The following is a 27,327-nucleotide window of genomic DNA, read 5'->3' as shown; positions in this document are numbered from 1 at the left end:
CTTCACATGCACCAACTCTGCCTTTGTATTTCTAACTACTATCAAATTGTGGGAGGCGGACCCACCCATTTGTTGTCTAGCACACAGCCACTTCCTTTGTTACCTTAATGGTCCATACTTAGAGAACCATTAACTCACCAGGAAGCTAGCCTGGCTATTGCAGGAATTGAATCCATGCTGGATCCAGGAATTAGAAGGGGTTTGAGGCATACAGCCTTCACTCCCCCCCCCCCAAGGAAACCGTCCTAATAGTATGATGCAGATATTGCTTGGATTAATGTCCTGGATGCCCTTGGACAAATTGTTATTTCTTAGCCTAAGGCTAACCTATCTCACAGGGCTGTCATGTGAGAGATAGAGCGCACAAGGGAACCATGTATGCTACTCTGAGATGGGTGGGATAAAATAAAGTAAGTAAATACAAGCCTTTTGCCAGATTTGATGGACAGTATTGCTAATGTAATATAGCTCTGCTGTATCCTAATAAATGAGTGAATTTCTCAGCCATGAGCTCAGATGAACCATACTAGGAACTTCAAAGCAGGAACAACTTAGTTCATCTTGATTTGAATATAAGCAGCTGTAAGCAGCTGATTACAGTTTCAGAAATGAATGGCAGTTTCCCAAAATACATGAGGTATCCGATGGTTCGGTAAAGGCAAAGACTGGGCCCTTTTCCTGAAAACAATCAATTGTCTTAGGAAAGCCATTTGGCATTATGCCTCACAATTCATGGAGAACCTGGCAGAATGAGCAGCCACATTCATTCCACCATCCTGTTAAACATTTACACCCCGTGCAAAAGTCAAATCAAGCAAGCAACCCTTTCTGCAACTTTCTAGAAATTGCTGGGTGCCCAGACATTCTAATTACATAGGAGACATTGTAAAAAGCTCTATTAACCTCTAATTTCCCATCTAAATAACACAAACAAAGGGGATTCCTAAACATGTGTACAATGAGTGACGATCTTTCCAGACACTATGTTGTTTGTGTAGAGACAGCGCAGCCACCTCACTAATTTATTACGTGGTCTAAATAACATCTACCTAGCAAGTTCTGTAGAGAAGCTGCAGGGTCTCCAATATTAATCAAAACACTAAAACCAGATCCTTGAGAACCGCAGTTCTTTCTCCAGTGAGCTCAGATATCGCATGTGAGGGCAAAAGCTTTGTGTAATGCTCTTGGCAGTGAGAAGTCTCTCCACTGGGTACCTAAACCATAAGGCTGTGTATACACTATACATTTAAAGCACATTCAGAGCACATTCTTTCCCTAAAAGAATTCTGGGCACTGTAGTTTGCTAAAGTTGCTGGGAACTATAACTCTGCGAGGAGAGAAACATGCAAAACCAGGGTAACAAAGAGAATTGAATGGAGTACACTGGAAACATGACTTATTCCACATGCCTCCATAGCATGATCACCATGCTTTAGTCCGTGCCTGATGTAAATTTGGTGCTTTCCTGTAAAAGAACATGATGGTTGTGAAAAATTGAGGGAATCCACGCCCTGATCTACGTTCTCTTGGGCAACTAGAATACATGCATGAATCACTATCTGAATGACAGAGGAGGGAAGTTAATTTTAGAAGTTTAAGAATGTATAATGCCATAAGAAGAGCCCCGTTGGATCTAGCCGAAAGTTCATCTAGTCTAGCTTCCTGTTATCACCATAGCCAACCAGATGCCTATGGGAAACCCACAAGCACGTTCTGGGTGCAACAGAACTCTTTCAACTTGCGATTCACAGCAACTGGTATTCAGAGGCACACTGCCTCCGACAGGGGAGGTCATCATGTTACAAATGAGAGAAAAGAAGGCTGGATTAACAGGGCTGAACAGTTGTACCTCGGTTTACGAACAGCCCTGTTAACGAACTATTCGGTTTACGAACTCCTCAAAATGAGGGAGTAGTGTTTGCCAACTTTACCTCAGTCTATGAATGGAAGATGAATGGTGGAAGGGCATTGGTGGCGGGAGGCCTCATTAGGGAAAGCGCGCCTCAGTTTAAGAACAGTTTCGGTTTAAGAACAGACTTCAGGAACGGATTAAGTTCTTAAACCGAGGTACCACTGTATTCAAAAACCACTGACCATTGTTCTAACGAGATTCATCTTGTACATTTGCACTCATAACACAAGTGTTTTGAAATCAGGAATCACTGCTTGAATCCTTACCTCCACTCCCACTATTACGTTTGCTGAAAACTATAATGTTTTGCTCAATTTATACAGTATTGTTCTACTCCATGTGGGTTGGTTTTATATATTGCATTATTGCAATGATTCGAGCTGGTTTTATAATTGTATTTTCTATTGCTGCCACATGCCATGGGACCTTATGGCGAAGGGCAGGTAAGAGAATTTCTAAATAAATAATTGGCTTTCGCCCATCTGCTGTATTCATTTAGTGTATAACAGTCTTTATTGCACTGCCTTCCGAAGGGGTGTTTGTTTCAATAAATACAACCTGACCATAATGTTTTGCTTTTTAAGGTGTTGATCTGGTTGCACTTTTTATAGAATAGCCACAGCTGAGAACTCATCACTCAGCTCCATCTGGCTATATCAGGAGAGGAGAGATGGCAAGGCCCTCCTTCACCAGCCTGGATGGGAATATTTGGCCCTTTCTCTCCCACAACTGTCTCCATCAGAAGACAACTTGCCTGGCTGCATCAGAGGCCTGATAACAAGGCTCACATACACAAACCCCACCTTGGCTGGGGCCAGCTGTCATTCGGGTCCTCCCCTCCTAGAACTGTTTCTTGCAATGAAACCTTCCACTTGGTCTTCATGTATTATGTGGCTTCATTATTTCACAGGTGGTCATCTTCCTCTTCCCTATCTATTCATTCCTCTTGTTGGCACCGCGTCTCATTCCAAGACATTATTTCAAAGTGCAAACTATTTTGAGTGGTTCAACAGAAAGGTGGCATGTAAATGTGGCATATTTAGAAATTAGTTGTCTGGATAGACTGTGGGTGAAGTGTGTGCCGTGGAAAGGTAGGGATGCACTTCAATGGCCTTGAGTCTTCATGCCTGTAGATTTACATGGATATATACTATATTTTATATATATATATATATATATATATATATATATATATATATATATACATATATATATATAGACACACACACACATATATAGTGTGTGTGTGTGTATATATATATATATATATATATATATATATAGTATATATATTTCCCCTACACAGAAATTTGCAACTAGAGACACAGGAGAGAGGTTTGAAACCTGAACAACTGCAGTGCACATCAAATATATTTTGAAATGGCATCCCCCCGAAACCAGGGGTAGTCAAGGTGGTGCCATTCAAACATTGTTGGGATGAAGTTAGACTTTCTCAACAGCTCTTGTCAGCAGGGGCAATGACCAGGGATGAAGGGAGTCCAACAACATCTGGAGGGTACTAGGTAGGTAGAAGAGAGACAAAAATATGGACCAAAGATTTTTGTGGGGGTGGATTTCAACTTGAACAACTTTTAAGAGTACCTCCAAGCACCCACGCATATGATGTTAGAGTTTTCAGCGATCTTATAGATTGGGTTAAGGAACCTCAAGCCCAGGGGTTGAATGTCATCTTCCTGGCCTCTTCACCTTGCTCCCAGGACTCTCCCCAGCCCATGCCCCTCCCACCCCCGCTCTCACAAGGCAACCCCTCACTGGCTGTGATCCACGTCTTCCTTGGGTGCTTTTGCCTGACTAGAATGTGTCTGCGAACTGTGATAACGCCTCTTGCTTGATTGGATGAAGGTGTGTGTGTGTGTGTGTGTGTGCGCGCGCGCGTGCACTGTGATTTCTCAATGGCCAGAATGTAGCCAAATGTAAAAAGACACACAGCTCTGCTCACTTTTGCCTTTGGCCACACCAACCAGTGGAAAAGTTCTGTTATAGATTCTGACTGACTAAACCAAAGTACAAGATTCACATCTTTATTGTAGGAAAGAGCAGTTATTAGGAAAGATCTATAGGACTATGAAGACATTTACCTCCACGAGCAAACTGTACTAAGCTGTTGGTGTGTGGGCTCTCCGCGGAGTCAGCAATCCTACATAACTGGAATACCAGATCACACACGAGCCTAAAAGCAATAGCTTGGATGAGGAGTGAGAAGTGCTGGTTGAGTCCATCTTGCCCACATCCCTACCAGAGGAGCAAGACCCAGCCCCTGATCTTGAGCCTGGAAGTCAAGATCCCACAACCTCTTGCTCCCTAAGTCCTGCTCATCAGTGCAAAGAACATAAGATCAGTAAGTAATAAAAAAGCATCAAAGTACCAGGCCTCAGACCTGAGGGCAGTACCTTAAGAATCTCCATTCCATGGGGATGGAGTATTTGGGAGTGTACTTAGGTCTGAAGTGCTGAAGGATATAAGCCATTATCTGGGACTGTTGGAGGAAGTTCCCTCTACCTAGTGATCTGTCCATGGTCCTGCAAATCTTATATCCTGCTCTCTTGTTTCTCCAGAACCCATTCTGTATTGGCTGCCTGTGAATATCTACACAGTGGACTGTCTCTTTCACTGATCTAGATTCTCACCATTGCCCCAGACCAATATTCTGTCTTCTGGGGCATCCATGGACTGTGCTGCTTCAGAACAGGACATTAGGTCTTCAGTATTAGCATGTACACACAAACCTTTCAGCAGAGATATAATCAGGAACTAAAAGCCTCAGAGAAAAATGGTATGAGCATACACAGGGTGCATCAGCTTTACTCGATGTGGAAACTCTACATTTAATAAGATGGTTCCACAGCAGGTAGCTTTTGTAGAAACAGTGGTACCTTGGTTCTTGAACGGCTTAGTTGTCTAACAAATTGGAACCTGAACGCTGCAAACCCAGAAGTAAGTGTTCTGGTTTGTGAACATTTTTCTGAAGCCGAACATCTGACATGGCTTCTGCTTGACAGCAGGAAGTTCCTGCAGCCAATAGGAAGCTGCACCTTGGTTTTCAAATGGTTTCAGGAGTTGAACAGACTTCTGGAACCGATTAAGTTTGAGAACCAAGGTACCACTGTACTTATAATCATCACAGTAGAAGAGGCTGCTGCATAAGACCAACGGCCCATCTAGTCCAGCAAACTGTTCTCACAATAACCAACTAAACACACAGGAGCATTTTTAAAACCTAAGGGGGGAAAGCAAGAATGCAATCCCTCCATACATCTCTCAAATCCAGACACACACACCCAAACCCTGCATTTCTAATACCACGTAAGTGTTGAAAGCTACAACACATGCAGAAGCCACCCACCACTTCTCCCAAACCCCTTTTCACAAAAATAAATGCAAATGATTAAGTAAAAAATAGATATTACAGAATTATAGCTACACTTTGCTCACCATTGCTCTCTCTTAACAAATTATATATATATATATATTAACCTAGCCACTCAAACTAACAACCACTCCCTTCTCCTGGCTAGCTACCAGTAACGTACTTTGAGGTGTGGCCTTCAAGGAAACAATTCCAAGCATGCTTGGACTATTTTTCAATGCAGCCCTATTAGATCTATACTGAGGAACACAATGGAACAGAATTGGAAGAAGGGGGAACCTTCACTACTCTGGCTGGAAAACTGGCAGCCCTGCCACTCCATTTTTACATGGTTTTTCTGCCCAGGGACACATGGGAGGAACTTCTTTGCCATAGTTATATTATTGGATTAGGATTGGCTGAGTGCTGTAGACCTGATTGGCCAGAGAACAGTGGATTGACAAAAATGTTTGCAGAACGTCTCTGCATTCAAATAGAGGCATAATATGTGTGGGAAAGGAAGAGTGTGTGACTTTTGAGATTTGGGGAGAAATAAAAAAAACCTGCTTGACTTTCTCCTTGCAAAGTCTGTGCTCCATTAGAGCAAAGGGGGCACTGCCCCATTAAACTCAATCTACCCTCCTTCAATCAACGTCCATCTGCCTGCCTTCTTTCTAACAAGCAATGTAGGGGGCGGCACTGCTTGCCAGCTTCCTCCTCTTGTAGAATTCAGCAGGGAGGAGGATGGGCACAAACCTAGAATTAGTTAGCTCTGCCTCTGGCTCCACCTACATTTGGTCTGTGAGTAAAGCTTTGGCATCAGCTTCTCTGAGAGATCACTGCTTCTGTATGTAAAATCCACCACACACACCCAAATTCTGAGGTGAGATGGGTGGCTAGTGGGGGCAGGAGCATCTCTGTAATGGGGCCTGTAATTTGGAATGTCTGCCCCAGGCCTACTAGTCAGACTCCTACATGGTTTTATCTTTCAGGCATCACTGTGATTTGTCCAAGTTTTCAGAGGGCTCATTTCATGAGTTTTTAGCTATAACCAATTGGCGCTGGAATCACAGAACCATAGAACTGTAGAGAAACAAAAGTTATTGAGGCCCTTCCCTTAATCTAGGCAACCGTGTGTGCTTGTGCTTGTGTTTGTGTATGAAAGTACCGTGGTTTCCTGGATGTGATGCTTTTAGAATAAAAGTGTTCCCACTTACATTTCCCAACTGGCTTCTCCATTTTCACATCATATTCCTTGCAAAAAGGAGACATGAAATGAGAGGAAGTGCTAGAGGGGAGGATACTCACGCTCCTTTCTCCACTGGCATCTTAAAAAGAAATCACACACCCCGCCCAATCTTCTCCCCCTGTTCCTGATGCCTGCAACAGCGTTTCCTCACCTCAGATAGACTCTTCTTCATTTTTAAAGCTGTGCTGCTGCTCTCAGCGAGCTCAGCAACTTCCCCTCCTTTCAGTTGCTGCCTCCTCTGGCTTGCCCACCCACACCTTCCCCCCCCCAGCTGCAAATCTCCTAGTGCCAGAGTGGGCAGGGGACAAGAGGCTGCTGCTGCTGCTGAGAGAACAATTGCCAGCAGCATTTCTTGTGGCTGAGATGGGAATCCCACTCAGCAACGGCCAGGGATCCAGGGAGCAAAGCTCTGGAGAGAGTAGGAAATGGATTGCGGCTCTGACTTCTGGGGGAGAAAGGGCACCTTTGATCTCCAGCCTGCTAAAATATTTGCAGTGCTTTCCCTCCCTCAGCAATTTCTCAAAGAGAAATCCTGAAGCAGTTACGTTATATGGTCATCCTCCCCTCAACCGCAAACAGAGCACTTGGAGGGCGTTTGGACTCTCTGCCTGTTGAGCCCTTGAAAGCCACTCTTGCTATCTAATCTGCACATGCTGTGGGCGTTGGAGCAGTTGCACCATGACAAAGCTGCATCACACACACACCCCCACTGTCAGCCGACAGTGATCTTGCTAGACACCCTGATAGCGCTGCTGGAAGGCGCGGTAAAAAAACCCAAAATGGTACAAACTAACTGCATGCACACAGAGACACACAGATAAGCCACAAATAGCAGGCAGGTGACCCCGTCAACTACAGGGCCTCCGATTTCTGAGAGAATGTTCAATAAGATATCAAGGGGAAATGCCAAAATACTTCCTACTTCGACAGGCCGATAGTGATCTGTGGTCAGCTGCTGTTGCTGAACATGCCTGGTTCGTTGGTCTGTTTTTAAAAAACATTGTTTTAACCTGCAGAATAAGCGTCTTGGCCTAAAGTGAGGTTCTTTAAGAAACAGGAGCAAACGACCTTTTGCCATGTTCAGTTTGTGCAGTAAAAGCAAACTCCACACTTCTGCTGTTGGGGCATATCTGGGACAGTCATCTTTTAGGGATCAGAAGCAGCACTGATGTTCCAAATATAAAATGCACAACCCACAGGTACAATCTCATGACTCTCTTTATATTCTCACAATGCACAGCAGTCAGGTTTGAGCAGACCTCAAAAAGCGGAGGGGGGAAGCACAGAAAACATTTTCATGCTTTTTCAAAAGTGTGCAATAATTTCCTCTTCTGCACTGCAAACCTAGTAATCAGTCTCAGGTTCTTCCCTGAACTTCCCCTATCTTCCAAGCCTGCCTTAAACTATGACAGAGGGTGGCACTTGGGGGGGAACTGTAGTTGCGCCACTCCTTGGTGTGTAGAGTTCCGCAGGGTGCGATACTCTCCCTGACGCTTCTCAACATCGTTATGCGTCCCCTCACCCAGCTTGTCTGGAGTTTTGGGTTGGGCTGCCATCAGTATGCTGATGACACCCAACTCTATCTGTTGATGGATGGCCATCCTGACTCGGCCCCAGACACATTGATCAGATGTTTGGAAGCTGTGGCTGGATGGTTATGTGGGAGCCGGTTGAAGTTAAATCCTTCGAAGACAGAGGTCCTTTGGCTGAGTCAGGATTATATGGGATTGGGGAGGCAACTCCCATCTCTTGCGGGGGCGCAATTAGTGCCAGCACCGTCCGTTAAGAGTTTGGGTGTAATGTTTGACACCTCCCTTTCCATGGAGGCGCAGATTGCAGCTATAACAAAGGCAGCATTTTTCATCTCCACCAAGCTAAGCAGTTGGCTCCTTACCTCTCTCGCTCTGACCTAGCCACTGTGATCCACGTGACGGTCACCTCCAGACTGGATTATTCTAACTCGCTCTATGTGGGGCTGCCCTTGAGACTGACCCAGAAACTCCAATGGGTGCAGAAGACCCTTATGGGGTCTTCACTGCGAGATCACATTCATCCGGTACTATACCAGCTGCACTGGCTCCCGGTGGAGTACAGGATCAGGTTTAAGGTGCTGGTTTTAACCTTCAAAGCCCTATAGGGCCTAGGACCCTCGTACCTACGGGACCACCTCTCCTAGTATGTCCCACGGAGGACCTTACAGTCTTCAAACAAAAACGCCTTGGAGGTCCTGGGCCACAGAGAGGTTAGGCTGGCCTCAACCAGAGCCAGGGCTTTTTCGGCTGTGGTTCCGATCTGGTGGAACGCTCTGTCACAAGAGACTAGGGCCCTGCGGGACTTGACATCTTTCCGCAGGGCCTGCAAGACAGAGCTGTTCCACCATGCCTTTGGCCAAGGCACAGCCTGACCCCCTCCTTTGGTAATTCTTCACAGAACTCTAGCCCAATGGTTGCCATCAATTTGATTTGAACTGATTTTATAATGAATTGATTTTAGAATGCTGTATTATTTTACTGTTGTTAGCTGCTCTGAGCCCAGCTTTGGTTGGGGAGGGCGGGATATAAATAATTTATTATTATTATTATTATTATTATTATTATTATTACTGGGGAGCCTGCAGCTAAAGGATATAGTATAGACTGGGACTCATTATCAGTGCATAGAATGAAGAGGTTCTTATGTTTATGCCCAATAGTTTTGCACCCTGGTAGTAAAGAAACTTTATCAGCTTACATAAAAGACAATAAAAAAGCAAGAACAGCCTTGAACTGCAAGCAATAGGGTGGAAGACAAAAGGAAGTACTTCCTTAAACACTGCACATCAGGGGTCCAGAAATTTTTTGGGTTGGCAGATCAGATTGTTTTCTCTCCAAATCTGCCAGGTTAGTGGGCCTGCTCAGTCACGTTTGTTCATGAAGATTTTGTGTGTGTTGTGAGCCTTCACGAGGAGCACCCAGGATTGGGGGAACAGAGCCTTTTGCTCAGAGTTGTGGCCAGAGGAGCAGCACACTTGAGTTTTCCATCTTGTTTCTGCAGAAGTGAATCAGTGACAGAGGGCATTGCTACAGCAGCTGGGCATTTTGGGAGGGGGAAACATCAGCTGAAACAAGCTATAGTTTATTTGGGCATCTGCAAGAACAATCCTTGCTCACTGGACAAACTGTGGTTTGATCAAACTCTGGCTCAGCATTACACTGAAATGTAGCCTTGCAGCTCTCTTGTGCTGCTTCTGGTAGCTTAGCTTGGTGGAGCTGGTTGGGGGTTTTTTATTAGTATTCTTTCTGCCCAGAGCACTTATGATCACAGGCTCTTCTCTTAGTGTTTCGCTGATGGCTGGCTGAGCCACAAAGCATAATGTTTTTGACATAGACCAGAAACAGAAGCTCTGGTGCTCAAGACCATAGACTACTAGAAAGCATTTCCTCTTGATAAGCCGACTCTTTGCTGCCAGCATTCTTCTCAGGCACCCGTGACGTAACATGGAAGGCAGCCTTTCTGGGTATAGCAGATGAGCAGGCAACCAGTGGGAAATCCCCCGAGGCTAGGCTATTTTGGAAATGTTTTGATTATAGATTCAGTTTCTCAGCCTGGTCACGATTATGCAGGATGGCAGCATGTATATAGCAGGGATTTTCCTCACCAAGAGAAAGGGTTGTGGGATCCCAGCAGGAAGCAAGCAGCTCCCTGCCTGCTCTAGTTCCTTCCAAATAACAAGAGTGCTGCAATGGCCCCGGCTGTGGAGGAGGGAATCAAGGGGAGTTCATGCAACTCTGCTTTAAGTCTTTCGGCCCGGTCAGCCATAATGCACATCAGCTGAATTTTGCATGATGCTCCAAAATCCTTTTCCGGTACCAGTAATTCGATCTCCTGTCTACACATGAGAGGCAGAGGGGGTAACCTTGCTGTGTTGGAATTCATTTTCCATTTCAGCAAGAAGGCAGTCTGCAGTCTCCAAAGATTTAAAACAGGGGTGGGGAAGCTTTTCCAGCTTGAGGGTTACATTCCTGTCTGGGAAATCTTTCTCTGAGAGGGGAGGCACAGGACAGACCTACCAGTGGTAGGTGGGGCCAGAGGCAAAAGTGGGTGGAGAAACAAATGTAAACACTACCATTGTCCAGTAGTCCAGTTTATACACCCACACCCACATTCTCTGTATCCTCCATCTAGACAAGAATAATTATTAAGGGGCACATTCCAGGCAGGCAAAAACACTTGGGGGAGGGGGCAAGCAGGGCCAGTGAAGGGTGTGGCTGGAGGAGTGTCCTGAGGGCCAAATAGAGAGGCATGGAGGGCCACATTCAGCCCCTGGGTTCTAGGTTCCCTTGATAAAAGAAATAAAGGTAAAGGTAAAGGACTCCTGGACAGTTAAGTCCAGTCAAAGGTGGGTATGGGGTGAGCCACTCACCTCGCTTCAGGCCAGGGGAGCCGGCGTTTGTCCACAGACAGTTTTCCGTGTCATGTGGCCAGCATGACTAAACTGCTTCTGGCGCAACAGGACACCGTGACAAGTGCCAGAGCGTACAGAAATGCCGCTTACCTTCCCGCCACAGTGGTACCTATTTATCTACTTGCACTAGTGTGCTTTCAAATTGCTAGGTTGGCAGAAATAAAACTGAATAAGGTTAAGCAAGAAACAGATGAACTCTGACATCCTTTGATGATTCTGTCTTCCCCTGTCAATATCACCTACTGAAAGTCTTTTCTATTACCTATCAGTTCTATACCTAAGGTGATCTGCTGCAACTTAAGGTGCTGTATCTGTGGCATTACTCCTCCTTTGCAGGAGATACTGTAAACTGCCTTGTGGTCTTTGGATTAAGGTTGGTATATAAATTTAATAAACAAACCAACAAATGCTGGGATTAAAAAAACCATTGAACTGATAAGCTCTCTTTCCCTGGTGCCCTACTTTCTACTCACCATTTGGAAGTGTCTATCCTGGTACATCAAGAGGTCGGCGGTTCAAATCCCCGCGGCGGGGTGTGCTCCCGTTGTTCGGTCCCAGCGCCTGCCAACCTAGCAGTTCGAAAGCACTCTCGGGTGCAAGTAGATAAATAGGGACCGCTTACTAGCGGGAAGGTAAACGGCGTTTCCGTGTGCGGCTCTGGCTCGCCAGAGCAGCGATGTCACGCTGGCCACATGACCCGGAAGTGTCTTTGGACAGCGCTGGCCCCCGGCCTCTTGAGTGAGATGGGCGCACAACCCTAGAGTCTGTCAAGACTGGCCCGTACGGGCAGGGGTACCTTTATCCTGGTACAACTCCTGCACAAACATCAAGAGTCTCTCACAGAGACCTTTCAGAGGAGGAATTATGCTGGTTTGGCCACAGCAGACTTAACACAGAGTTTTGTGGTATCTTGGTTTGTTTCCATCACCAATGCCAACCTGTCCCTGAGCAACCACCACAGCAAACTCCACTGTGTTCACCACCTCTCAGACATGATTGCAATTCATTTTGCCCCTGCTAATCCAGTGCCTCTGGCTAGCAAAATAGCTCACCTCCTCTTTTGACTTCACTGGGCACTCAATCGTGTTATCACAGATGAACACACACGGTCACTATTATGGTTCTGGCAAGCCCTGTTGACACTGCTACAAATCAAGGGCAGACTCTCTTCCATCTATCGTCTCCGCATAAATGGGCAGACAGAACAGATGATCCAAATACTGGTACAACACCTCTGCAGTTGGTACAGGAAATGAGTTACCAGCAGAAATGGCCAAGATCAGGGCCCAGGAGCACATCTGCAAACTATAGACACTATTGCGGACATCACAACCAAGCACACACCAAAATCTATTATATTGGCTACAACAGACTCTTTCTTTAAAGACTAATTTCATGCCAGGGGTGGGGGAAGAAGACCCTATGGGTGCCAGTGAAAGTATTGGTTGGTGCAAATGCACTCATGCTGGTCCACAGCAACATCTGGCATGCTTCCATCAAACACAATTGTTTCTACCCTAACTTCCTTGTTCTTTCCTATCTACACTTTGCAGCAGCTGCAATATGTCCCTGCAGACTCAAACTACCTCTACACGAAAACAGTTCTGGAATGAACTCTACTATCAGCTAGATATCCCCAAGACAACTACAAGAATCACTCCAGGGGAGGGGAGGGTTGGCTCTACTAGGTCTACCTAAAGACTCAATGCCCTTCCGTCAGCCCAGAGAGCCATCATATTGCTCCATGCTCTATTGCTGAAAGGAGTGAGCAAAGCTGCTACACTCTAGCTAAGCTCCTCGAGACCAATTCCTGCTGCACTCCACTCTTACGTCTCCCTGCTGAAATGGAGAATCCCTCTGCCAGGGCCCCCAATCTCCTCCATCACATCATACACAGAAACAAAGAAAATTCACAGATCCTGGATTCTCCACTGACACAAAAGAACAATCTTGATGGCAGGTGTGTGGACTGTGCACAGAAAATGAGAAGCAAAGGCATCTATATTCTCCAAATATAGCTCTAGCATTCTCTCAGTGTCAGGGAAAGGGAGCTGATGAGCAGCTCTCAAAGAAATCCACAGCTTTCCCAGGGCTTCCAAGATAAACCTTTTGTTCTCCACAGGGACACAAATTTGGAAGAGCTAAGGCTGGAGACTTTGGTGTTTGGGACCCCACTTACACCTGGCATTCTTTTTGCTGGCCGTATCAAAGTGAAGAGGGCCTCCAGCAGCCCTGCTCTTTGCACACAGAGACAAACCGGGTCCCTTTCAAAAATTGTATCTGTAGCTGCCCCGAGAACGGTCAGTGTTCAGGCTCTGACGTCAGAGAGGAAGGTGTGAAGCTGGAGTCTGGGCTTTCCCTCTTAACTAAATTTAGGATTGCCCAATCAATTCTGCATGAAGTATCCCAGGCAATTGCAGGATAATTTTATTTGAAAGCATTTTGTGATTACTGATGTCAATACCACCAGCACTCGGAGGAGAAAGCGCACATTTAACTAGCAGCTTCTCCTTCCGATTTCTGCCATTCATTCATATTACTTTTTACCACCCAGAATGACACAGCTCCCAGCCCCCACACCTTCAGAACCATTAGTATATCATTAAATCAAAGGGAGAGTTATTAAACATAGATTTATCCTTTTGGAACCATCCACCCCAATGAGAATCAAATGCCAGCACACAATATGCATTCTGGAAAAGTAAAGGCAAAGAGTTTGATATTTTTTAAAAAACAGTTCTTTGTATTTATGTAAGGCCCTCCAGACAGATTGTGTGGGGCTGTGGGGTTTTTTGCAATTGTATTCTGCAACATGTTCAGCAAATAAAAGCAAAATTCAGTGCATAGAAGGAGCACCATGAATTACTGCTGCTGGATCAAGGGGGATACAAATACTAGGATAAGTACACTCACTTCATCTTCCTGCCATGGAGATCCTTGTCCGTTTCTTTCTTTTTGAGACTAGATAAACCCTCGGTTTCTTTCACTCAGCCTATGTGCTTACAGGGTCATCTGCACAAAGCCTGCTACAGATTAGTATAAATGGATTAAGCAGCAGATTGAATTAGATCCCAGCCCCACCTTGACTTGCAAATGCTGAAGAACTAAATGCATCTAACTTGTTTCAGCTGTTTACACAGCTGCTGCTAAAATGACCAAGCTACATGTTACAACTGGCTGGTTGTATCTTGTTGGGGGGTTTTTTGTTTCAAAACCAGCCTCTAAAATGGTGGAAAGGGTAAAAAAAAAACCTGTGCAAGACTTTTGCTTCCAGACATTTTTTGACTGCGGGGAGGAAAGATACAGGTCCTGCTATCTTTCTTGTATGACACATTGTAAATCTTTGATTTAGTCTGAAGTGCAAGAAAACTGCCTTTGATGGAGGAAAAAAATCCACCAGGTTCATTACATTGCCAGCTATTCCTAAATGTAGTCCTTTTCCTATGAAGGAAGATGGTAGCGACTGTAGCTGTTTTCTTAGACCTTCATCTCTACAATGAGGCAAGGAGTTGTTGTCATTTCTAATTAACAGTGCAGCAATGGAGCATTCCCCTTGATTTTCCATCCACTCCTAGCACAACAGTCCTTCACACTGTGATTGATAATACACAGTGAATTGGGAAGCTAATATGGACAAATTAGAAAGAGAATGTGCTACTCCATATGCTGGAATAACAAGACCCCACCCCCCACAATTTTTCCTGTTCATGCTGCTTTTGACTGGGAATTGTCTTTGTTGCATTCTGGTGGTGTTAGAGTAGCTTCACCCTGAACCAGTTATCTATCTAAACAGGATACTCTTGCATAAACCGGAGCCAATCTCCCATAGTGGTTAGAGTTTTGAAATCAGGCTACATACACACTAACCTGTAGTAGTTTTCCTCCATGATTGTTCATGCTCATCCCCTGCTTTTAAACTAGATTGATTCTAGATATTGACATTCACAAGGGCGGGTGGTTACGTGATACATATTTGGAAACCCTCCTCTTGTTTAGGTTATCCGCACCTTTTCCTTCCTGAGCATGCTCCTGATGTAGGAAGGAAGTACCGTAATGATTGCATTCTTGGTATACACCCACCTACAATGTCACTGGGCAGGTGTGGATACATCTGGTATTGCCAGGACAGTCTACATCTGTTTTCAAAAGGAGATAATGCAGACTCTTTTTGCAATGAGCTATTCTCTTTGGAATGAAACCAGTTTCTCGGGAAGCACTTTTCATGGGTGATAATATGCAAATAATCTAGATTGCGTGTGGTGTACATGGAACATAGGTAAAGGTAAAGGGACCCCTGACCATTAGGTCCAGTCGCGGATGACTCTGGGGTTGCGGCACTCATCTTGCTTTATTGGCCAAGGGAGCTGGTATACAGCTTCCGGGTCATGTGGCCAGCATGACTGAGCTGCTTCTGGAGAACCAGAGCGTTTACCTTCCCGCCGGAGCGGTACCTATTTATCTACTTGCACTTTGACGTGCTTTCAAACTGCTAGGTTGGCAGCAGCAGGGACCGAGCAACGGGAGTGCACCCTGTCACATGGATTCGAACCGCCGACCTTCTGATCGGCAAGCCCTAGGCTCTGTGGTTTAGAACTGCAGAGTTGGAAGGGACCACGAGGGTCCTCTAGTCCAACCTCCTGCATTGCAGGAATCTTTTGCCCAATGTGCAGCTCAAATGCACCCTGAGATTAAAAGACTCATGCTCTACCAGAAGAGTGAAGGCTGGTCCATTTGGAAAAGTGGAGCATTGCCCCGCCAGCCTCAGCCTGCCCTCACCCAGGCTCCACCTGCTTGCTTGCTTGCTTGCTTACTTACTTACTTACTTATGACCAGTACAGAGGGGCGGCTGTCAGCTTCTTCTGCCTTGTTCTCAGTACTACCCTTATCGTGCTACCTTTATAGAACTTGGCAGGGAGGAGGAAGGGGACAAAACTAGAATGAGTTGGCTACTATTTGGGCTCCCTGGCTTCTGCCTCACCAACCTTGATGGGTGCCAGCCATCACTGATGTGTGTGTGTGTGCAGTGGCGTAGCGTGGGGGATGCAGGGGGGGCCGGCTGCACCGGGCGCAACATCGGGGGGGGGGGGCGCTCGCACTCGCAGCTCTCTGCCCCTACCTGGCTCACTCACCTTCTCTCACTGCAGTGCTGGCTGTGCGAATCCGATCCGAGCCGCCGGGTCACCACCCACTGTGAAGGGGAGGCTGCCAGGCGTGCGGTGCAGAGAGAGAGCGAGGGACTATCTGGGGGAGGGACAGTGCAGTGGGGGGGGGGGGGCGCAAATTACTTGCCTTGCTCCGGGTGCTGATAACCCACGCTACGCCACTGTGTGTGTGTGGAGGGGACCAAGCACCGTGTCTCCAGTGATTCTATAATAAAATATTATTATAGAACTCATATTACAAACTTCTTGTGAGGATGAAAGGGGGAGGACCACCTGTGTTGCCTCAGACTCACTGAAGAAAGGCAGGAAACAAATAAATGAGTGAAATTTACAGAGCCCTATCTTCCTTTTCAGAAGCACCTCAGGTGCTCATGGTGATCTCTGATATATCTAACCCAGGAAAAAGAGGGTAGTTGTTACAGCAGCAAGTTTCAAAAGGCAAAATAAAAATCCACATACCCAGTCGCAGGATCTGTGTGCTAATAGCAGAATCAGAAAGGTCCAGCTTGACTTTGATCCCAAGGTGAGACTGGAAATTGAACAACAACACAAGGATAAATTTAATATGAGCATGTTTTGATAACAAATGTATAATAAGTAAAAGTATAGTCATGCTGCTTCTCCTTTTACAACACTGCAAAAAATATGGCTCTTTGCCCCTCCACTGGCTCAACAAAAACTCTGCTCCACACCTTTGCTTTGACGACTGCAGCCTGCTCTTCTCTTGGCCCCCTCACCTCTGTCAAAATAGAACTTAGCAGTCCAAATCGCTTGTGTCCTCATGTTGCTTTGATCACATCAGATCTCTCCTTAAATACCCACATTGGCTTCCAATCCAGTGCACAAATTCTTTGTCTTTACTGTGAAAGCCCCCTCTGCTCTTATATCCCAACGCAGTCATATTCATCATGGCTACAAATTAGTTCTGACTACCCTGAATATTGACATGTAACATGGTTGTGACTTTCAATGTGCAATGAGAGTGATGTCTTTTGCCCACAACATGCAAGCCTTCATCCTTCTGCGTAAGTCTCTTTCCAGGGATTAAAGGAGCAGTGGTCCCCCATCACTGGTCCTGCCCCCCAAGGCTGTACAGCTCCAAAGTCCATTCCCCGAACATCAACAAACTGAGAATAGCTAACCAAGGAGAGCATAGACCTTTTCTCAGATGTAGACCTCTACAGCCATAGGTTTCCCCTTCTCTGACATCCACGCGCAACTCTTAGATATGGGGGCAGCAGGGAGTCAGTGCCAGGGAGCAGGTGGCTCCACTTTTCCTGTAATCATATGAATCCCCTTCATGAGATTAATGAATGAAGGGGCCTGTAATCTCTCTTTCTTCCTATCAGAAAACTGCTATGTCTAACAAAATTGGGAAAACTGCAAAAACAAAATGGGATCCACCAGCTGCTCAGTACTGCTACACATTCTTTATACTAATTGTAGGATAGGAATCTGTGACAAAGTCTTGTAGGTACATTTGGTACAAGATCAGGAATGTTCGGGGGGGGGGGTGTATTTGCAATCTCACCAAATATTGAAGGAACATCATGTAGTTCTTTGTCAACATGCATGCTATCAAATATTATTACACTGTTTTCTCAAAAAGTATCTGGGCAGAAGAAAATCAAAAAGGGACAATTGGATCAGATTTGCCAGAGTAGCACAGGGCACTATCAAATGATTGTGCAAGGCCTTCCACAGTGCCAGTTAAGAGTTCTCTGAATTCATTCTTTCTATTAGGTCTATGAAAAATGTTGCAAGCATTTTATTATTATTATTATTTGCATATGAAATCTCAAAATTCCAGAGAGAAATAATAGAAAGTGATTATAAATTATCATCAAAAATGTATAATATATTGTTGGAATAGGAGACAAAGGATGAAGAGGTCAAATGTGTAATGATAAAATGGGCAAAAGATGTGGGACATAATATACAGATGGCAGACTGGGAAAGATTATGGAGAAATGATATAAAATTCACGGCATGTACGGCACTTAAGGAGAACTCTATGAAAATGATGTATAGATGGTATTTAACACTGGTTAAACTATCAAAAATGTACAAAACAAAAGATAATAAGTGTTGGAAATGTAAAGAGGCAGAAGGTACATTTTACCATATGTGGTGGCAATGTAAAGTTATAAAAAGCTTTTGGGAAATGATCTATAACGAATTGAAAAAAAATGTTAAAAATAACCTTTGTTAAAAAATCGGAAGCTTTCTTAATTGGAACGGATATACTGAAAGAATATAAAAGTTTATGTATGCAACAACAGCCGCACGGACATTGATAGCCCAATGCTGGAAAGAAGAACTAGTCCCAACTAAAGAAGATTGGCAACGTATACTAATGGAATATGCTGAAATGGCTAAATTAACTGGAAGGCTAAGAAATGAAGAGGACAACAAATATAAAAAAGAATGGGAAATGTTTATTGCATATTTACAAAAGCACAGTAAAGAAGTTAATACAATAGCAGGGTTTTTAAAAAACACTTGTAATATTAATGATAAGGTTTGAAATTGGAAATATTTAAAGATAAGAAAATTATAGACATGTACAACATAAGAAAACACAAAAGAACCGGGGGAGGGAATGGAGGGAAGTCAAGGGATCGGAGGAATCCCGAAATATGGATTTGATATGATATGAAAATGTTTTATTTTTATTTTTTAAAATTTTAATTGCATTTGTTTATTAAGGTATGCAAAGATAATGTTTGATTGTGAAAAATAAATTAAAAAAAAATAAGGGGGGGGGGGGGAGAAAAAGGTTGCAAGCAGTTTGTTACCACAGAGCCAAACAATACATTTGCAGAATCTATTGCTTTTGCTTTAATCACTGGATGTTTCCAGCTTATACTTTTTGATGGAAGAGGAAATTTCTTGGATAGCAGAACCAATGATTGATGCAAAAAGTCCATTGGAACGATTTCACTTTTCATCCTCTGAAGGCATCTGCTCATCACAATTCTCCCATCTGCATCCATCAGTATTCATACCTGTCATCTTCTCATACCTCAAGTTCTGCCTTCCCCTAACCTAGAGTTCTTCAGACATTCTGGGCTATGACTCCCAGGGCCATGTTGCCTGGTGTTGATGGGAGTTTTACTCCTAAACATCTAGAGGGCACCAAGTTGGGGAAGGCAACCTGCAGAATAGCACTCATTAAGCCACTTTGGGGGATGGAATTTGTTGCGGCTTTGCTCAAGAGCTCGATCACGTTCTGTTTAAAGGAATATCTATCTCTCCTTGATATTGGAATGTCTGCTGCCCTCAGACTTGGAGTTGTTTGCAGTATTCCAAATAGGAGAGTGTCAGGTTTGCTGTTCTCAGCCAATATGAAGAAAAATGGCATGGAATAATGGATAGCTGATAGATACAAATCCCAGCCAGGCTCACACACACTGCTTTGTGTAGGAGGATGTAATAGCAAGATCTCTCAGTTCTTCCCCTGCAAATTATTTGTATTCTATTATCACACCCTTGGATATATTTGAAATGCACCAGGAAAGGAAAAACACATAATTTATTGAATTCACTGTTGTAGGATATGTTGATGGCCAATAGATTAGGTGGCTTTTAAAAAAAGAGTTACTGTATACAAATTCCTGGAGGAGATGGTCTATTCATAATCAGGGTTAGCTCCAGGTTTGTGGGGGTCCTAGGGAACAGGATATTCATGGGCCCCTTGTCCCCCCCTCCCCTGTTCCACCTTCAAACCACTGCTCTCCCTCTTGAGCACACAGGTTTAAACTAAAACAGATATTGACCTACACGGCGATCCTTTATCATCAAAGTAAAGCACAAATGTTAGCATTTCACTAGTTGCCTTTTTAATTATTATTATTACCCATTAATATAACTTAGAGATAAATTATGCACACTTACCTGGGAGTAAGTCCCTGTGAACTCATTGGGGCTTACTTCTGAGTAGACATTTACATACATGGGATTTTATTGTCAGAGGCAGTTAGTACGAAAGAGACATATGATTTGGAGGTACAAAACTGAATATATCTTATAAAAAGTAAACAACCTGAATAAATGTTATACCCTTTCCTGCAATTAGAAATGTAGTCTCATTGATGCACTTCAAATAAGGAAAAAGGATGTTTGTCTGACAGTGCATTCCTGTTAAGAGGCAAAACTTAATCTCAAATCTTATACACATCCCCGTTTGACTCAATGAGGCTTACTTCTGAGCAGATGTATATAGAATTGCATTCTACATTTTTCAGTATTTCAGAGACTGCACTTCTAACCATTAAGGTTATACTACTAACAACTAATATGTTTATTGTGGGCATTTTGCATTTAAAGGTGAACCTACCTAATCTGCACTTTCTGAAACAATACAAGAACCAAACTACAGCAGCTCTTCAAAATTCACACATCTTTGAATTTTGCAGTATAGCTCTCCAGTCAAGTAATGCTCACAAAAATGTGTATACCGAGGTAAAGTGTCCATAAAAATGCATATGTTTGTGAAAATAACATTAAACAACACATTGTCTTGTGGGAAATGTGTATATATTAGGAAAAATTGCATGGAAATGGATATTAGGAAAAATTTGCACTGAAATGCTAGTGCATTTTCATGAGAATATATTTTTTAAAATTGCTAACTTATATAGAAATGTGGAGAACTGATCTTAACATTGGAAACATAAGAAACTGAGTAAAACCCAACCTGGCAGATTGGCCTATCCTGACTTAGGCCACATTAGTTGTCAAACTCTAACCTGGGGCAGGATTGGCTAGGGCCCTGCAGATTTTGCTGGACTACAAGCCCCATGTTCTCTGACCAGTGACCGATTCTAGATGGGGATGATGAGAGTTGGAGTCCAACAATATCTGGACAGCCACCAGATCTCCATCCCCTGTTCTAGACCATTAGATTCTGGGACTGAGAGAAGCAGGCTGCCTGGCTGGCTGGCTAAGGACGCCGGGGCGGAGCGGTCAGCACAGACAGAAGGGAAGTTCTAGAGCAGAAAAGTGAGAACCAGAGGGGCCACAGGCACTTGCATAGTTCTGTTCAAAGCTGCCCAGAGCAACAAGGACCAAGCAGGAAGCGCCAAGGCCACATTGCAGATTAATCTGGGCCATTGGTCTCATCTGACCAGAGCCCAGGCAGCATTGGCTGGCAGGGCGGAGCAGGTTGGGGCAGCGCCGCTTACCTGGTTTTCCACTGCAGTGATCACTGCCATAAACCAAGAGGAAGAGAAGGAGTGTCATAGTGTTGGGTAGGCTGGTGTGGTGCTGGTGCAGTGACGAAGCCAATTTGATTCTCAATAACACTGCACCTGCATCACACCAACCTCTCACTCTTATGCCCCACCTCCCTGGCAGCAACGGCTGGGTTGGGAAGGCAGAGGAGCAATGACGCTCCCCCCTCCGGCTAGCTCCTTCTGGGTTCAAGGAGCATTGATCTTGGCTCAGTAAAAAAAGAGCATCGGATCAATCCCATCTCATTCTCATGAGTCATGAAAGAAAAGTTTCTATTTTAATCCGGAAATCACATTTTCTACATTTCTGAAATTACACTACAGTCACACTGGGAATTTCTGCTATGCCCCCAAATACCCCTCCTCTATTTTTAACATAACTTCCAGCCTGAGGTAAGAGGCTGATAAAGCTTGCTGACTATTCTGTCATTTTTTGGTTGGCACTAATAAAGGTACTGTGCTTTTACTGTTTTGATTCCCCCTCCCTCCATCCTAAGGGACCGATGCAGCTGCAAACATTTTATAAACAGACCAATTCAGGAAGAAAGCTTTGTTTTTCTGGTCTTTTCCTTTGCAAAATCATGAATTATCTTCCAAAGTTAATTTTTCACACTGTGTGGACATAATAGCCAGATGGCTTAGCTGTTCTCATCTCATAGAAGAATGTCTGTGGTTGGTCTGAAATCAGGTAGCTGTAGACCCAGTGACTGAAAAGCCACCAACATAAGCCAGCGGGAAGCAAGTTCAAATCTTTGCTTAGCTATGAATGCTCCATATGTCAAGGAGAGCACCTCAGAGTCAGTTCTTCACTCATAATGCGGGGATGACCTACGCCTTAAAGACTGTTATGGGAGTGAATGTGATAGTGACTTTAAAAGTACACTTGTACAACAGAAAATGCTGTGCAAATTATAATAATGGCCAAGGCTTCATTCACTTGATGCCCTCGGAGGAATAAGGCTGCTCAATTTCTTTCTCATAAAATGCATACGGAAGGGAACCCAAACACTTTAAGCATCTGAGAAGATACCAGCAGAGAATCAGTGGGTGCTGCTCAAATGGCCCCAGAAAGACAATTCAGAGTTAGGCATTTTTAAATCCATTGATTTCCCTGAGAGAGTTAAGGATGTGCTTAAACATTTTCCACTAAAATCAATGGAATGTAAACGTGCTTAACATTAACTGGACTAAGTCCCATTAATTTCAGTGGAAATATTGAACTACATGCCTAACTTTCTCATGGAAAGCAATAGGGTTTAAATTTGGCAAAAAGAAAAAGCTTTAATTTGCCTGCTAAGTTGAGGCCAATTAGGATACCTACTTCACATGCTGAAGATTTTAGCAAACATTGGAAATAGAGCCATTTTGATTAGTTTTGCTAATTGCCAAGTTCCATTAAGCCAGCGGAGGGTGGGTGGGGATGACGCAATTCCTGGACTAAAATCATAGATTGCCATCTCCCTAGAAAGAAAAGGTGTAATTTGCTTCTGTTAATTTTGTTAGATATGTAAATTTCAAATGGCACATTGCCCAACACCAGTGTTTGCCTAAAAATAGCCTGTAAAAATATCAGTCAGCTTGGAGATGGGAGCATCATGTTAGACCACCATTCATTTGGCTTTCTGAAGGTGCTGTTTCTGGGCAGATTGAAACTTGCCACCTCCAAACCCAGGTTGGGTTGTGCCATTGCTAGTAAAGAACGCTGATGACAGTTCCAGAACACTTTTGATGTGGCTCTGTACTGCAGTTCCTGAATCTACAAGCATGTGTTTGCTTCCAGTAATGGGAGAGAGGGCAGGCTTGTTTAGCACTACAACCCACGGTTTGCATACACAAGGCTCCCTGCTCAGTTCCCAGGAGGTTTGCTTATGAAGGTATTTGAATAGCATTGTAACCTGGTTAGGAAAGTCTACTGCTGTCTGTCAGAGCAGACAGTGCTTAATGGCCATATTAGCTGGGCTCATTCTATGGCCTTCACTGAAGTATAAAAATGTGCCAGTATTTGCCATGAATTGTGTGGTTTGAGCTCCATATTGAAAGTGTGGATTCTTAGTTATGAAAACTTTCAGTTTCACAAGAACTGATGGGATTATGTGTTGAGTGGATTATCTACCAGATGATGAAATGATACCGTGACAATTTAACTGACATGCTCAACTTGCAGTTCAACATACATTAGCCCCAAAGCACCTGACGATTAGCATATTTAAATCAGCAGTTTGGTCTAAGTGCCAAACTGGGTGCAAGATGAAACTACATAATAACCACATGCTAAATTTAGCTTGGATCTAATCAACTTGACCACAACAATGCATCATGTTAATTGCCCCTTGGATGATGTTCTGATTACACACAAGTACAGACCCAATGCATGTTGACAAATATCAAATCTCTGTGCTCCACTGTACCCTGTTTACCTGCCCCTCACCTGTTGCAGACATTGTTAGGACTGTAAGAGGAATTTGGAATGGGGTTGGTAGGTAGGAAACCATAGTATCATTCCTGGTTAAACAAATACCTCCTTTGTAAGGCAGTGCCAGATACAACAGAGCCACAGCTCCTGCACCTTTAATAGCTGTGGAGAAGAGGGAATTTCAGCAGGCAGTTGCTTGTCAAAAGTGCTCTGTCCTCTTTAGCATCTGACTACTCTCCTTCTGTCCCATAATGGGATTGTATAGAATATGACTTGCAAAAGCCCACCTTGCAGATGTGGCTTTAGTAAACAAAACAGGATCAGATTTTCAGCCGGCTTAAAACTATGCCGCTTTTGCATTGCAAAACAGCAGTGGCAAAACTTCATGTGAACAGGTGAAGCTCCAGGACCCTAGCAGGTTAAGGAAGATTCTCATTTTTATATGTCTTAGCAAACCGGTGAGAAAAAAATGTGTGTGGAAGGAAGCCCACATCTCCTATCTCTCTAAACCAGAAGCTGTATTTAATCTCTGGAGAGCAAAGTTTCCCCTGGGAGGGGGCTGCTCTTGTTTCTTCTACCCACCTTCCATCATTCTTTCACAACAGCTTTCCTTCCAGTCCAGTTAACGGACGCTCATTTCCTTCCTAACTAGCTCCGACAGCAGGCACCGTGTTTGTATGTTAATAGCATCAAGTGCCCAGTGTCTTTTTACATTGCACTAGACCCAACAGACTATTAAACTGCAGCTGAATTAAAGACGAACCTCACAGACATCCTGCTGCAGTCTTCAAGCTACGTCCTCCTTTCAGTTCTACTGCAGACCAACTCCCCACACTCTAAGACACCAGCGAGAGCTTCGCTATTTGTCTGCAACATGGGCTCCAGTGAAATAAACATGCATCAGCTACAAGCACACACACACACACACACACACACACACACACACGTGCACAGATAGGCTGACTGCAATTCTCTGCTTTTTAAAGTGTTTTTCAGCCTTACCGTTCAAGTTGCCAGAAGCTTGCTTTCCTTTCCTTTCCTCCCTTCTTTTTCTTCCCTTTTACTTAGGAGGACAACCAAATAAACAGAGCAGATGGCTTTGAATGCCCAAGCCTGTCATCTGTAGTCTTGGCCCTTATAATCCAGGAGGCTTAGCTGGCTGGCTGGCTTCTTGGGTGTCAGGAAATGCAGGCAAGCATAGGGGGCAAGGAGGGCTTGGGAGCAATGTCTGTTTTCTTCTTCCAGGCTGCTTGCTGTGCTGTTGTGGATAGAGCTTGTCTTTGCTGGCAACTGCTGTCTCTCTTGGTCTGAGTGCTTCCCCACTCAGCCTGACAGCTCTAGCTACCACTTTTAAGGTGGCTCCCAATCCCTAGCTGCAATATTTTCTGTCTGCCAAAAAAACAACACAGGTTTGCATCTAAGCTGTACCTCCTGTATCCTTCAGGCAACACTCTGGCTCTGTCTTCTCAGCAGGAACGGAAAAGAGTTCCCCCACCCAGCCATGACTGCAGAGAATGAGCTGGGGAAACATCCATCCTCTTCCACAATTCTCTCTCTCTCTTTTCCTTACTTCATCGTGTGCTGAAATGTTTTGCTTGTTAAGGCTAAGCAGGAGTGAGTCTGTTTACACACAGCAAGAGTTCTATAAGACACCCACGGAAAGCCTTGGTGGAGTGTTGTCCACACCTCCTAAGCACTCCCTTAAATTCATAATGCAAATTGAATTGCCTCCCCATTTCTAGTTAATTCACTTCAGTTTGTCATTAGATTTCATCTGGACTTGTGCAAATGCTAAGTGGGAGAACCCCCAGCCTGAGATGTCAAGGCCAGATCGCCAGCAGGGATTTAGAGCACAGCTAAGCTCATTCAGGCTGGTTTGGAGGGTAGCCCTCTCTCTTTGTTTCTAGATGCCTGGAAACAAAATTCTGAAAGCTGGCCTCCTGTAGCATCCACATGGAGAACGTTGCTGGCTGACAGTCCAGTGATCTCTCTCCTTTCTTAATTATCAAGCATCATCATCATCATCATCCCACTTCAAACCTAATTAAGTATCCTGACTTCCTATTGAGGAACACTGTGAACTGTATTTTCATGGAATTCCAGCACCCTAACACCACTACAATGTTCAAGATTGTTTGGAGGAAGTTATGATTGTTAAATTGGATCAAGACTCATTCGAAAGCAGTTTCTGTTCCCAGTGCATATGGGTCTGCATTTGCTCTGCTTCAGCCCTTCCAATATCTATATCCACTCCCATTATGGGTAGAACTTGGGCATTTCTCTTCAAGGGTGATGTGCAAGTTCCTCCTTTGCTTGATGCCTAGAGGCTTGGAAATACAATGTGTGGTTTGCGCATCCTCTGTCACTGTCAATACCTGACTCTCTCTTTTTTGGCAGATACTTCAAGTTTTGTGCTAGAGTGCAGAACAAAGAGGAACAGAAAGCTTCCTTGTGGATGAACCTTGCTGAAGAACCTCACCTTGGGACACAGAGATGCCTGCCCCATGACTGACCACACCCATCCCTTGTTAAATATCTGTGTCGCTCCTGTAAAAAGTCCTCAGAGATCCACAAGTAGTGCGAATTGGTATTCGGAGCATGCTTGTTTTGATGCATGTCCACAGATTGTTAACCATGTCACACGGCTGTCTGACTCCCCTGCTAAGAGGCTTTACTTATTCTGGTTGCACAATCAAGATGTAACCTCACCTAGGTGGGTGAGGTTACTGCCAGTCAATAGATGGGCTCTTTTTAGAGAGAGCAGGCAACTGAATTTGACAAACAGCAGCAACTGACCTTCTTTTTCCTGTTCTAATTACATCTATACAGATTTCAGCAAAAGAATAGTAAGACCTTGTCTGTATCAACGATCTAGTCAGTGTCTCCTTGTGGCATCTGTGTAAAACATGTATGACCTACATTATCTCTAGGGCTGTAACCCAGTTGAAGGAAACTTGGTTAACTGCATATGAGAAAAACAATAGTTTTAAGGGGCAAATCATGCTTTTCGGCTGCAATCCTGACCACTTCCCTGGGCATAAAGCCCACTGAATTCAGTAGGACTTACTTCTGAGTAGCCATCCGTTCAATGGTGCACACATTTGTTACAACAGGCAGAACACACACTGCATTTTCTCTTAAGTGTGACACCTGCAGTTGTTATTTGTGCGCGTGCACAAACATACACACTGTATGCATTTTTAAAAAACTGACTGATTAATCAGAGGAACACTTTCAGCTGATGAAAATGTTTTAAGTGATGGATGTGACTGGCTATTCAACTAATATTGCTGCCCTAAGGATCTTTACAGAAATCCTCTGGCAAGTAGGGTTAGCCTCGTTTATGATGCTGAAAATTTGTACTGGTGTGAAGCATGAGGAGATCATTTTGTTCCAACACGCTGTGCTGCAACAAAAACATGTGAAATGCCACATGTCTAGACTTAGGGCTGCATGTTGATCAAGGAGACCTTCTGGTATTGAAGCTGGGCTGGGGGGAAATAGCTCAAAGCAGCTGTGAGGGGCAGGGAAGACTTTGGTTCCCAC

The 27,327-nt window shown here is 44.2% G+C and overlaps 1 protein-coding gene across 1 annotated transcript in view; it reads right to left on the bottom strand.

Annotated features, from left to right (window-relative positions):
* Nucleotides 1–25,952, bottom strand: part of DGKG (diacylglycerol kinase gamma) — a 118,505-nt gene extending 92,553 nt beyond the window's left edge. Inside the window, 2 exon segments of the mRNA XM_083443225.1 lie at nucleotides 16,594–16,663; nucleotides 25,210–25,952. The gene's annotated coding sequence lies outside the window, so the exon portion shown is untranslated.
* Between the last annotated feature and the right edge of the window lie 1,375 nt (nucleotides 25,953–27,327).

The sequence above is a fragment of the Podarcis tiliguerta genome (genome assembly GCF_965153285.1).
Source record: "Podarcis tiliguerta genome assembly, chromosome: 5".
Taxonomy (NCBI): Eukaryota; Metazoa; Chordata; class Lepidosauria; order Squamata; family Lacertidae; genus Podarcis; species Podarcis tiliguerta.
The sequence above is the reverse complement of the archived record's forward strand: the minus strand, read 5'-3'. Positions and strand labels throughout refer to the sequence as shown.